A 13,223-nucleotide genomic window follows, 5' to 3' on the forward strand; every position below is an offset into this window, starting at 1 on the left:
GCACAAAATACTAAAACCAGGCACTTGTGAAATTTCAGGCACTTCGTAAAAACCTATTTCTCGATGTTTTTACTTACTTTGAAGCAGAAAACTAAAATATACACTCTTTTGTATGATTGAAATGACGTCTTTTTGGTTAAAAACAAGAACGATTGGGACTGGTGATGAGGGGTCAAATTTCGCAAGTGCCTGATTTTTCATTTTTTTTCGATAACAGTTGCCATATATTTTCGCAACAATTTTTCTAGATTATTTGCGTCAGCACTTACTGTTCTTTGCTTTCTAACGCAAATTCATTGTTCCACAACAATTTGAGCGTTTCTAATATTGCAATGAGCAATACCATTTGACAACATATGGTCAACCATCGTACTTTCTGGATTTATTTGAAATTGAATATGAATAATAAAATCTGGCAACCTTAAGCACAAAATACTAAAACCAGGCACTTGTGAAATTTCAGGCACTTCGTAAAAACCTATTTCTCGATGTTTTTACTTACTTTGAAGCAGAAAACTAAAATATACACTCTTTTGTATGATTGAAATGACGTCTTTTTGGTAAAAAACAAGAACGATTGGGACTGGTGATGAGGGGTCAAATTTCGCAAGTGCCTGATTTTTCATTTTTTTCGTTAACAGTTGCCATATATTTCCGCAACAATTTTTCTAAATTATTTGAGTCAGAACTTACTAATCATTGCTTTTTAAAATAAATTCCTAGTTGTACAACAATTTCAGCGTTTTTAAAATGAGCAATATTATTTGACAACATATAATTAACCATCGTACTTTTTGAATTTATTTGAAATTGAATAGGAATGATAAAATCTGGCAACCGCAAACACAAAATACTAAAACCAGGCACTTGTGAAATTTCAGGCACTTTGTAAAAACCTATTTCTCGATGTTTTTACTTACTTTGAAGCAGCAAACTAAAATATACACTCTTTTGTATGATTGAAATGACGTCTTTTTTGGTAAAAAAGAAAAACGATTGGGACTTGTGATGAGGAGTCAAATTTCGCAAGTGCCTGATTTTTCATTTTTTTCGATTACTGTTGCCATATATTTTTGCAATACTTTTAATAAAATCATTTTCGTCAGAACTTAGTACTTACTATACTTTGCTTTCTCGGTAAAATGTTTTTAAGACAATCCGATGTATATTGAGTGCTATTCTTATCGCTAATTTCAATTCGACGTCTGCCCGAAGATGGTGCAAGTATTTATATTTGAAGTGAGTACATAGCTCTTCAAAACGCCCAAATGGAAGATTGAACAAGGCGGAGTCAACAAAAATTCAATCACATTTGGAACGTTGTCGCACTGCATCGTCGCCACTCATATACTCTGACATTCCGATGCATGAATTTTGCTTTCTGGAAAATAATAATTGGAGTGTCTGTTAAAGCGCGAACTGTATACAGGAGCACGTACAATACCAATGCTGCGTTTGCAAGCGTTGGTATCATGATACATATGAGAAAGTATCGAAAGCGAAATTGTGGAAGTGTAAAATTTGTATTCGGTAAGTTGGTGTTGCAACTGTGGGTATTTTCAGGGCGCTCCCGTAGTAGCCTATGTGCTCCAAGATGGCGCACAACCTAATACCTCTATCTTGGTACACATACTATGTTCGGGTTGTGTGCCAACTTTGTGCACATACTACGGGAGCACCATTTTCTGCACAACCTATTCTGATGCTCATTCGCGACATGAAGATACTATACGCCCGACATATAAAAGTAGGAAAATATACACGAAACCTTTTCATGTTTAATTTCAGAACTGACATTTAAAATTTTCAATTCTTAGATCTGTGGTTTTACCTGATTGCAAGATACGTAAATCATATCATGTCAAAATAGAACAAATAGTGAGGATTTTCATTGGATACTCAATATTTCTAATAATTTTCAAACTGAAAGCTTCGATTAGTGTTCACTCATACACTTCCTTTGTGAAGTGTTTTTAATGTTTTATCTCCTTAATAAATTTAAATTCAAATTTATATCCCCAATTACTGATGGAGAAAGATCTATAATCGAGAGTTTAATACGGCTTCTGTGACATTAAAAACATTTACTGTTTTACGTTTTTATATATTTGTAACTTTTTGAATAACGCAAAAAAATTCGTTGACTGACTACTGGCGTGTTGAATATTGAAGGATTTTTATTGTAACATTCGTTTAACGATGCTTTTAAGCCTAACTTTGGGCATATCAGCTACCTGATGTCATTCGCCGAGCGAATTTTGTTTAGGTGACATTGCCATTTCGTATTTACCATCCTGTAGCCATTCTTCTTATTTAGGAACTACGTGTTTTACAGTTAGCTGTTACAGCATGAAATAATGTACAAATAATTCTACGTAAACTATCCATGAAATCCATTCCATAAACTATCCATGAAAAGATATTACAGTCAGATCTTCAGGTTGTAAAGAATATTATACAACAGCAACAGCAAGTGATTGAATATCTTAATTGTAGCCGTGGTTGAACACCGCTGGTTGTCAATATAGATTTTGCACAGGCTTTTATACATTTTGTGAACGGTAAATTATGTTCTATTAGGGGATAATGTGACTTGGATACGTATTATAAAAGATTCTATACGACATAAGTCAATTGTTTCTGTTATGTAGTTTATATGAAGTCATAGGCCAAATTACATTATTAAAATCGTCGTCCGATAACAATTAAAACTGGAATTTCGAACTAATATTGCCAGAAGACAAATTAGGTTGTTTATAAAGATGCGATTGCTACTACCTGGGTAATATATTACGTCGAAATGTTTATAACAAATTAGAAGAAGTTTTGAACCAATTTCAAGGGTTCCGAACATTACTATAAAGATGTCGTCTGAATAACTAATATTCCCTACAGATCTGTCAAATTTAAACCCGTATTTAAATAATAGATATGTCATACTTTTGAATTAATAAAAATAAACAACACAATGTCATTCAAACTTTACAATATTCAAATAGTTTTGCAAAAGCGTGATTGGTTTAATTAAATACCGATTTCCGGATGTAGATACTGATGTTAAAATTTTAATTCCATTTATGCTAAGTGGAGCTCTCATACAAACATTGACTTTTATAAAAAAACGCAATAGGGAAACAACATATAAAAAAAAGACAAAAATTATAGAGATATGGCAACTACCATTGACAAAACCAAAAAATCAGGCACTTGCTGAATTTGCCTCATTCCTACCAGTGACAGTTCTTCTTGTTCTGGACAATAAAAATACCAAATTCAGTCATACAAAATATGTATATTTGGATATTCGGCTTTAAAGTAATCAAAAACATCGGGAAATGGTTTTTTACAAAGTGCCTGAAGAAATTTCACAAGTGCCCGATTTTAGTATTTTGTGCTTGCGGTTGCCAGATTTTATCGTTCCTATTCAATTTCAAATAAATCCAAAAAATCCCATGGTTATCTATATGTTGTCAAATAATATTGCTCATTGTAAAAACGCTGAAATTGTTGTAGAACTAGGAATTTATTTTAAAAAGCAACGATTAGTAAGTTCTGACGCAGATAATTTAGAAAAATTGTTGCGAAAATATATGGCAACTGTTATCGGAAAAAATGAAAAATCAGGCACTTGCGAAATTTGACCCCTCATCACCAGTCCCAATCGTTCTTGTTTTTTACCAAAAAGACGTCATTTCAATCATACAAAAGAGTGTATATTTTAGTTTTCTGCTTCAAAGTAAGTAAAAACATCGAGAAATAGGTTTTTACGAAGTGCCTGAAATTTCACAAGTGCCTGGTTTTAGTATTTTGTGCTTAAGGTTGCCAGATTTTATTATTCATATTCAATTTCAAATAAATCCAGAAAGTACGATGGTTGACCATATGTTGTCAAATGGTATTGCTCATTGCAATATTAAAAACGCTCAAATTGTTGTGGAACAATGAATTTGCGTTAGAAAGCAAAGAATAGTAAGTGCTGACGCAAATAATTTAAGAAAATAATTGCGAAAAGATATGGCAACTGTCACCGAGAAAAATGAAAAATCAGGCACTTGCGAAATATGACACGTCTCCATCAGTCACAAACGGTATTGTATTTTACCAAAATGTTGTAAATTCAACCATACAAAGTGTATATATTTAATTTTCTGCTTTAGAGTAATCAGATACATTGTAAGATAGGTTTTGACCAAGTGCCTGAAATTTCACAAGTGCCTGATTTCTGTATTTTGTAATCAATGTTGCCACATTTTATTATTGAAAAATTATTTATACTCTAATAAATTGGAAATAATATTGTTTTATTGCAATATAGGGATGCAAAAAATTATTTAAAGTCTAATTATCTTGTCAGGTAAATTGGAAACCCCAATAACGTACGGTAAAAATAAAAAAATATCAAAGTGCCTGAAATGGTGCCTGAATTCGCAAGTGCCTGGTTTTAGGGATACCCTCCCCAGTCCATATAATCAATCAACCATTTGTTTTGGATTCGTGGACTCGGATGGCCCAGGGGTCGGCAAATTTTATGTCGCTCGCGGGACAAAATTTGGGGTTGCTATTCTTTTGAGGATCACATATATTTTTTGAAAGTTAAAAACGAAACATCGTACGAAAACTGCGACAATTCGTGAACTCAAATCAGTCGTCTTATTAAAAAATTATTACAAGGACATTTAATATGACACTGTCTTGTAGCTGCATCTCGTTTGATAGCTTTACGACGCCGAAATTTTCTAAATGGGCATCACTAATCTTAGTTTTTTGCTTGTTCTTTGTAATGTTCATTTTCGAAAATATTTGTTCGCACAAATATGTACTTCCAAACATCGAAGTGAATATTTTCGCATGGTTTCTGAAATTTTGATAAAGATTTTCTTTAAAAGATACATTCTTACAAAAATTGCGCAGTGATGAATCTCTCGAATAGAATATGAATTTTATTTCTGCGTATTTCCATTTGTCCAATTATAAATAAATTGTAGGCTCGTTGAACGAGTAGCTGTTCAATATAATTTTTAGGATATATTAAAATTCAGTCTAACTGTGTCGCACGATAAATTCTGTTATGTAAAAAAAGTAATTACTCCTTGAGCGTAGATAATAAATAAAATTAAATCATCGTTAAAACCGCCTTTGGATGCTTCCTTGTATACTTCGTGACATTGGCCATTCAGCAAGATGCAAAAATAAAAGTACGGTAACAATGCCCCCTTTCACATCCGCTCAGACACATTCCTCACTCAGACAGACTTTCAGGCTTGGTCGTGAACATTACCTCATTTTCGCGATTTTGGATTATATTCCTTAGTTTCTGGCTGAACAAATCAATGATCATCCTAGGAGTTTCAGTTTTATTACAGTAATCAAAAATTAGTGTAAAAATAGCTGTGATAGACTAGGCTAAAATTCTTCACCGGTACTTTTAAAAAAACAGATTGTTGAATGGTGTGAATTAGAATGATACGGTACTATGAAACAAATACCTCATTTTATAGGCAACAACTCGCGAAACCACTCTTAAAATGAGCACCAAAAAAATGAATTTTAGACTGGTAAAGTACGGTAAGGGAAGAATTTTCTGGTTCGAATCCCATGCGGAGATGGTCATGTCTGCATGTGCGAGAGGTTTGCTGTAAGGTGGTTCACGTAATCACTGGTCGGTTATTACGACTACCTCCACCATCAAGTCCATGCTTCCAAAACAAATAGACCAACTATGACTAATCCCATGCCCGACATGGAATGGTACCGGGTACCGGCCGACCGGTACGGTAACCGGACGAGTGGTCGTGGTTCGCCATATGGTTAAGCCGTCTCATTGACTTTCCTCTCCCCGGGATAAATACGGGCTATTCCAAGTGACACTACAATTCCAGAAATTTTGCAAGTTGTTAGATGCGGTCTTACTACTTACTTTTTTTTTTTAATGTTTCCACAATGTGGATTAATCAATAATTAAAGAATAAATAGCGGACATCTCTCTCGTTTTCGGAACGGTAAAATAGGGTTGCCAGAAAACGATTTAACATGACAGAGATCAAAAACCTCACTCAACTTAAACCTGGATTAAGACTAATCTCGGGTTAGTTAAACTCGGTTTAACTTCGATAGTTAACCGGAGATCAAAAACCTAGTTTAGCGGTTACTTAACTAATCCTGGTTTAAGTCCGACGCCACGAGGCATTTCATCAAAACGTCGTGGCATGTTGCTCTTTGACCCCGTATTTCCATGGCGATGACAACGCGAACACAATTTTGTTGTAATTTGCTGTCTTTGCAAAGTCGGTTTTTGATGTATTTTGTTGATTTTGCTGAAGCAAAACAAGCTGGGCGGTAGAACTACGAAGAGCTGACGCGCATTACACGAAATATCGAAATAATAACAATTTATCATAAATAGAATTCTTCCCACTACTGGTACAGTCTACAACTACAACAGGGTCGACCAACCTTTTTGGTCGAAGGGCCACATGTAATTCATTAATAATTGCGCGGGCCAATTGACATGGTAGTTATGATCTAGTTTTGCTACACTACTACAGGTTAATAATAAAAAAATACCCTCACATCAAACTTTCACAATTATTAGAACAATAAAACTGTTGTTTTCCAACCATTGACGGGTCGCCATCAGTGGTTATTCCCGAAAGTTTAGCCAAAGACAAGACGCTTAATCATTTTTATCACAGCTCTCAAAAAATCAATGCCTCTAGTCGTACCCTTAACAATGGCTGCGGTCTCCACGGTAATTTTATATCATCATTAACTACCCGCAAAAAGATAGCAAGTCACCAACTGAGCAGTAAACTTAATGTCAGCGCTTCCTCAAGCGCCAAGGAATACAATAAAAAATTTCCCGCTTTTGCAATTAAAATTCTCGCAATAGAATTCCCAAGCTCTTCAACAAGACGAGTTATGGTCTGTCTCGACAGGCTATTTTTGCAAACACCTAGAAATACTTCTACATATGGCCCGCGGGCCACGAGTTGGACGACCCTGGTCTACAACACCAATTGAATCTAATATTTTTCTCCTAAAACCTCAGCGTAACAACAAACAGACTCAAATTATAGAACCCACATCCTACTTAACAGACGAAATGAACACACTTCAGCTGAAAACCTATCCCTGGCAAGTTCTGGGCCACCCCACAGGCTTTTACATATTTAACATTTTATTATTTTGAAAATTTGTATTGCAAAAATAACTAATATTCATTCGTTCAAATGACTGCTAAAATGTACTGGCATTCAAGAAATGGAAAAAGGATAGAATCAATTCGGAAGAGGTGCTAAATTTTATCCTGGCTCTACAGCTTTGAGACAGATGCACACAGACACAGGTGCAATCATAGTTGTTGCTTTCGTTGCTATTTAAAGTTTCATTTATTTCTTCTGCGGAAGGCTCGCCAAGTGACGAAAAATTGACATAACTACGTTTGCTTCAAATGTTTTAGCATACAAGAATTATTTGTTTGTTAAGCTTAAGTTAACCGGGTTTCACATATTTGTTTGACACAAAGGCGGGTTCCACATATTTGTTTGACACGAAGTCGTAAAATAAAACACTGCTGCAACCTTGACTTGACAACACTTTTACTATAATCCTATCCATAACAGTTGTCTGTCTTTATGACCTGAACAATATAAATGAAAATACAGGGTTAAAGATAGTATATTGATGAAGTGCGCTAGATATTAAAGAAGCAAATTCGACCTAGGCAATGACTAAAACCGAATAATTTGTATTCGAATTTGTACAGATTTTTTTGTATTCTGAAATGATATTTTTGAATTACATAAAATCCAATGTATATCTAATTATATGAATTTGGAAAAGTAAAACAGTAGAGTATTTTTAGTTTTCAGATATTAAATGAAGGCTCTTTTGTCTTCGATTGTGATTGCATGTCGAACAACTTTGCTCTACTCTAAAATCATGTGACACTAGTTTTGCCTGCATGTAACAAGAAATGACTAATGGGAATGATTTTGAAAAGTTTGTCACATCTCGGTTACTTGAACAGGTCTGGGACAATACCAATAAGAAATTTACCTTAAGCATTTGGTTGATAAAAGTATCCTCACATAATGTGAGTCACATTATACGAATAATACAGATTATACACACAAACTAAAAATAATTTTTATTTAACAGCTGATACTAAAGAAGCTCCTATTTTTACTGAAAATTGCGAACATAAATTTAGGACAGTTTACATACAAATAATATGACATTTAAATAGTGACAAACTCACAAATTTGCTCTTCCAATGGAGCTGATGAAAATGATCATCATCATGGCACTCAGACAGTTTACTTGATTTGAAACAGCTGTAGAAATAAATGAAAAATCAGAAAATAATGTTAGATTAAAGGAATAGTTATGATAGCATGAACCATTGCATTCATGATAAGTTATTGGCAATATATAGATATCAATATACTCATTCCTGCATTCTAGCATGTGGTGAAATTCATGGGCATGGTACTACAATATTCTAGATTCATTTTATATAGCAAGAGTCAGAATTACTAATACCATAAATATCGTACATCTGTGCATACAGCATACGAATAACATGCAATATGATTTTACATTGGTGTAATCAAAATATCCAGCCAACCTTCTGCTATCTATTCGCTTCTTGCCTATTTTTTTGATCCAACTTCGGGAACTTGCAGACTTGTGAATTAGCCGATGACAAGATACATACACCGGGGCACAGTGCAGAAGTGATACATGGATATCGTAGGTAAATCTCAGTTCTGCTCACACACAAAATATAACCAAAAGGAATCTTTTGGGCACTGGTAGATCTAAATATCTGAAAATATATCATTTTTGTTAAAACATTTTGAAGTTTATATTACTGTATTAGAACTAGGAGTATCTGTTCGACGGTACCGGTACCACTGCGCAACTGCTTACCATCGAAACTATACCAAAATACTGGGCCCTATGTCTGTTTATGACAAGAACCCATATAGCAATAGACTACTGGTACAACTGTAGTCTACGATCTAAGCTAAAATAAATCTTCACAAAAACTGCTAAGAAATTTAAAAAAACGCACATACAGAAATATACGGTATCAATACGCCAGGTATGTATTTACCTTACTAGATTTATTATAGTATAGCCCAATTCCACGTTGTAAATAATTTTGTTCGGGTGTAGTACGGTAGGTACCGTAAAACCGGCTAACTTCGGATGCCTTGTAACTTCGGATGAAATTTTCAATTGTTTATATCTCGACCAAATTGCGTCATATTGTGCTTCTGGTAGGTTCTATACTGAGTCCTTATATATCTAAATCTGTTATCATGATCAATTGCGCAGTTTTATTTATTTTTTGATTGAAAAATCACGTTTTAGCAAAAAATTGACACTCCGTTTTCGAGCGGCTCAAATCGTGACTTCTAACTACGCTAACTTCGTCAAAACACCGTCATTCGATAGAGGGTGTTACCAATGTATATACAAAATTAGACTGATCGCGAGATGTCGCAGGAGACTCGAGAAACAATTAAAATTTAAATATTCTTTTTACATCAAAATAACAGAATTTGACGCACACATTGAACCGACGTCACCCTGACGTCGCTCGCTTCGAAGACGACGTCATGTTGCGTCGCCGTTACAGATTTGACGCCAAACATTCGGGCGCCGACGAGTTGGCGTATATTTGAAAATGACAGCGATATTTTGTTCGATTGGATCAATATCGGCTAAAATATACACATCAACAGTTTCCTGTGGATCTTAAATTCATGCCGTCAAATGTTGGAAATGTAATTTAATTAAATTTATTGAAATGGCAATTAACGAAGAATATTTTCGTTCGATTTGTCGATTCAAATTCCACCATTTGGAACGGCAGCATGGTTTAAAATAGAAAAATTGTAAGCAGTCAAGAAATGTTGCGTAAATATAAAAATATATAATCAGCGATAAATAACAAGAATCATAGTTGCAACACTTGCAAGTGAGTTCCGTTTAATGAATTTAACTAAAGTAATTTTTGCCAAATCGGTGTTTTGTCGTGATTTATGCACGGCGGACATTTTAATAGGTCAATTTAGTAAAGAATCCGGTCATATGCATGCTCAATAATATTTATCGTGCGACTATATACGATGTGGAATATATAAACGCTATCCAAACATTATCGGCTATGATCGGTGAATATTCGGATCTAAAGTTACGATAAGAGAAAATAAAACGAGACATTTTAGTATAAAAACAACTTGAAAGTGCCGCACCAGAAATCCAACGGTCATCTTATCACCGCCACTCGCGACGTGGATTGAACATCTGGCATTTTCGCAACGACGTAAAGCGTGTTTTATCTTCGCGCACGCAATTTTCGGTCGAGTTGCGGTGACGCATGGAGGTGATTCCCCATCCGAAGTTAGATATTTAGTGGTGTAGTGAAAAATGAGACAATTAAGATAGAAAAAATGATCCGATTGACGAGAAAATTAAATGCATGTGCAGAGAATTGCATCAATGTAATATATTCCAAATTTGACGCGAATTGGACAACCAAACACGAATTGGCCCAAACAGGAATTTTACATCAAAAATAATTTGAGAAAAATTGTATGTCGGGAACATATAATAATATCTTGTCAAACATGGCCCAAACAAGAATCCGACTCAAAATTAATAAACAACGCTATCACAACCCAGGATACTGTATACATTATAATGGCGTACCTCAATTTAAGTAAGATAATATAAACGAATTGTGAAATCATCTCGTTCTTTCATACCGGGGATCTATCCTATATTTAAAAAAAATTTTAAAATGGTTGATCTTAGTAGAAAGCCACCACACCACGTCAAGGTGCCAACCATCGTGGCGGTTTTCATCTCAATATTATAGACTAGACCAGGGGTTCTCAAACTTTTGGTGTCGCGGAGCCCTTAAAATTGTGGACTATTATTCACGGAGCCCCAAAATAAATGTTAAAATTGTTACTTTCAGATTAATATTCTCGAGCAAGTTAAAAGTACTTTACTCAATTTAAATGCTGAACCTTTTTTAATAGAGTTAATACAAAACATAAATATATCTAAATTTCAAACATAAATTATATATACTAAAGCTGTAAATTTGACACTTGACAAACATACTAATAAATTCGGGTTCGAATCTTTTGACATTTTTGGAAGACTTAAAAGGCCGCTAATAATGTGCGCGATTGCATTTTGTTACAATCTCCGATTTTTTCCTCAGCATGGCGGCGTGTATTTGAACCTACAATCTTTACGCCGGTGTTTATTCTCCCTAAAAAAAAATTTCCCTCGGCATATATATACATGTATTGTTACACAATGACGGACGACGTTAATTGCTTTTTTATTCTCGTGGGGAATTATGAGTTCAATGTGAAAAATATGTTACCATTTTATAGTCATCGGCAACGAACTGCTGAAAATAATAATTAATGAAGAGGTAGATCCGCAACTCAAATTTTTTGATTGAAAAGCGGCATTCCAAAATATTAAAACTTAAAATGGAAGATCACATGTTTGGTTTCAGCAGACTCACCTCAGATTGAAAACGCTTTTATAGACATAGTAAATCACAAAATTTGCTGTTATGTTAAATTTTCATCGTAGTAACTGCGAAATCGTCAATTGTGCGTGCGATGTACCTTTTTTACCCATTTTGAAACTGCCGACGGAGCCGCACGCAATCAATTGTGCGCGCGATCCGTGATGTACCTTTTTTCATTCTGAAACTACCGACGGAGCCGAATGCAATAAAATAAATTTCAATTGTTCGTATTTTGTCCAGACATTGTGATTTTTTGAACGGCGATATCTTGCTTAATAATTATCTTAAGTGCGGAAGAACAAATCAAGTTTGACAAATCCCAAGATCGCAAATATACGACTCCAATTTATTTACAGTTGGCAGTTTATCACATATTTTATGTTATTAGAATAGTATTCTTTCATTTTAGTAATCCTAATAGTAATCTCGAATCAAAGGTGAGTAAAGATGAGCACAAGTACATTATAACGACGAGACACTTTAAATGCTCGCATCGGTCATGGATTGAATATTTTACGCAACAGAAATCTCGTCATCCGTTTTTTAATCGCGAATGTTGCGCGGAAATTGAACCACCTCCCTCTTAACACCATCTTGTGGTTGAAGCACACTTGTATTTCGAAGATATATTAATGCTCTGTTAAACATTAAATGTCTCTCTGTAGCCCCTTCAGTGAGATTTCAATTTCTAAATTTTTTGGCGCTCCTTAAACTTCATTCATAATTAATTCACTAAACTTTGATGGTGGGGTATCGCTGAACTGAGAACGAGCGTCTACAGGTGACTTGTAATTTGGCGCGGCGGTGTGGCTCAACGGGCTAAGCGTTAGGAATACGCTCGCCACCGCACCTCTAATTACTCTGCGTGGGTTCGCAGGTTCGAATCCCATGCAGGGATGGTTATGTGCGAGAGGATTGCTGGACTCCTCGCCGTCGTTGGGTGGTTCACGTAACCGCTGGTCGGTTATGGCTTCATATGAGCTTACCGGCACTATGTACATTAGCGACGGGTAACCTACTGTTAATATCGCTCTAGCTATTTATTGACGTAATGCCCTAATAAGAGAGTAGCGATAAAACCTTCCAGTCGTGACGCAAAGTGCGAATGGTAGCGTTTATTTTAAAATCGCCTGTCAGATGTCTGAAATTGTTGACGCGACTCAGACAGAAAATCAATAACATTAACTCCTTTATAATGACTTATTACTTATCGATCTTAAGATCGATGTTGATAGGTATTTGTCTGTTTGTTTGTTTGTCTGTCTGTTAGATACTCGCGATATCTCACGAAAGCGAGGTTGGATCTGCTTCAAATTTTGCATGTGCATTCATCATATCTCGGATCTATTGATTTTGGATGAATTATGTCGTATAATTGGCGAGTTATTAATTAATTAGTGATGGGACACACGGTGGGATCCCTAACTTTCGATCGATAAGTCTTCGGTATCCGTCCGATATTCTCGGTATTGGTTTAGCATGTATTTTTAGTCATACATACCATCCCTGGCACTGTGATGTTTTGATAAATATGATTTCGACTGCACCATACTTGGCAGAGGTATCGAGATTTTTTGTAGGTGAAAAAAAAGCAAAATTAATGGTAATTTTCACGCGTAGCTGTGCGTATTGGATTGTTTACATCTTTCGC

General features: G+C 35.1%; 1 long non-coding RNA gene across 3 annotated transcripts; it reads right to left on the reverse strand.

Annotated features, from left to right (window-relative positions):
- Positions 1-7,159: 7,159 nt before the first annotated feature.
- On the reverse strand, positions 7,160-9,199 carry LOC120328743 (uncharacterized). 3 transcript variants are annotated; one of them, XR_013480331.1, is made up of 4 exons: positions 9,122-9,199; positions 8,630-8,822; positions 8,261-8,336; positions 7,160-7,639 (listed from the first exon to the last, which is right to left on the reverse strand). It is a non-coding gene; the product is annotated as an uncharacterized LOC120328743 (long non-coding RNA). The 3 variants fall into 3 exon arrangements; XR_013480330.1 differs by having other exon boundaries at positions 8,630-8,830; positions 9,122-9,197; XR_013480329.1 differs by lacking the exon at positions 9,122-9,199 and having other exon boundaries at positions 8,630-9,088.
- Positions 9,200-13,223: the final 4,024 nt, after the last annotated feature.

This window comes from Styela clava, chromosome 14 (genome assembly GCF_964204865.1).
Source record: "Styela clava chromosome 14, kaStyClav1.hap1.2, whole genome shotgun sequence".
NCBI lineage: Eukaryota > Metazoa > Chordata > Ascidiacea > Stolidobranchia > Styelidae > Styela > Styela clava.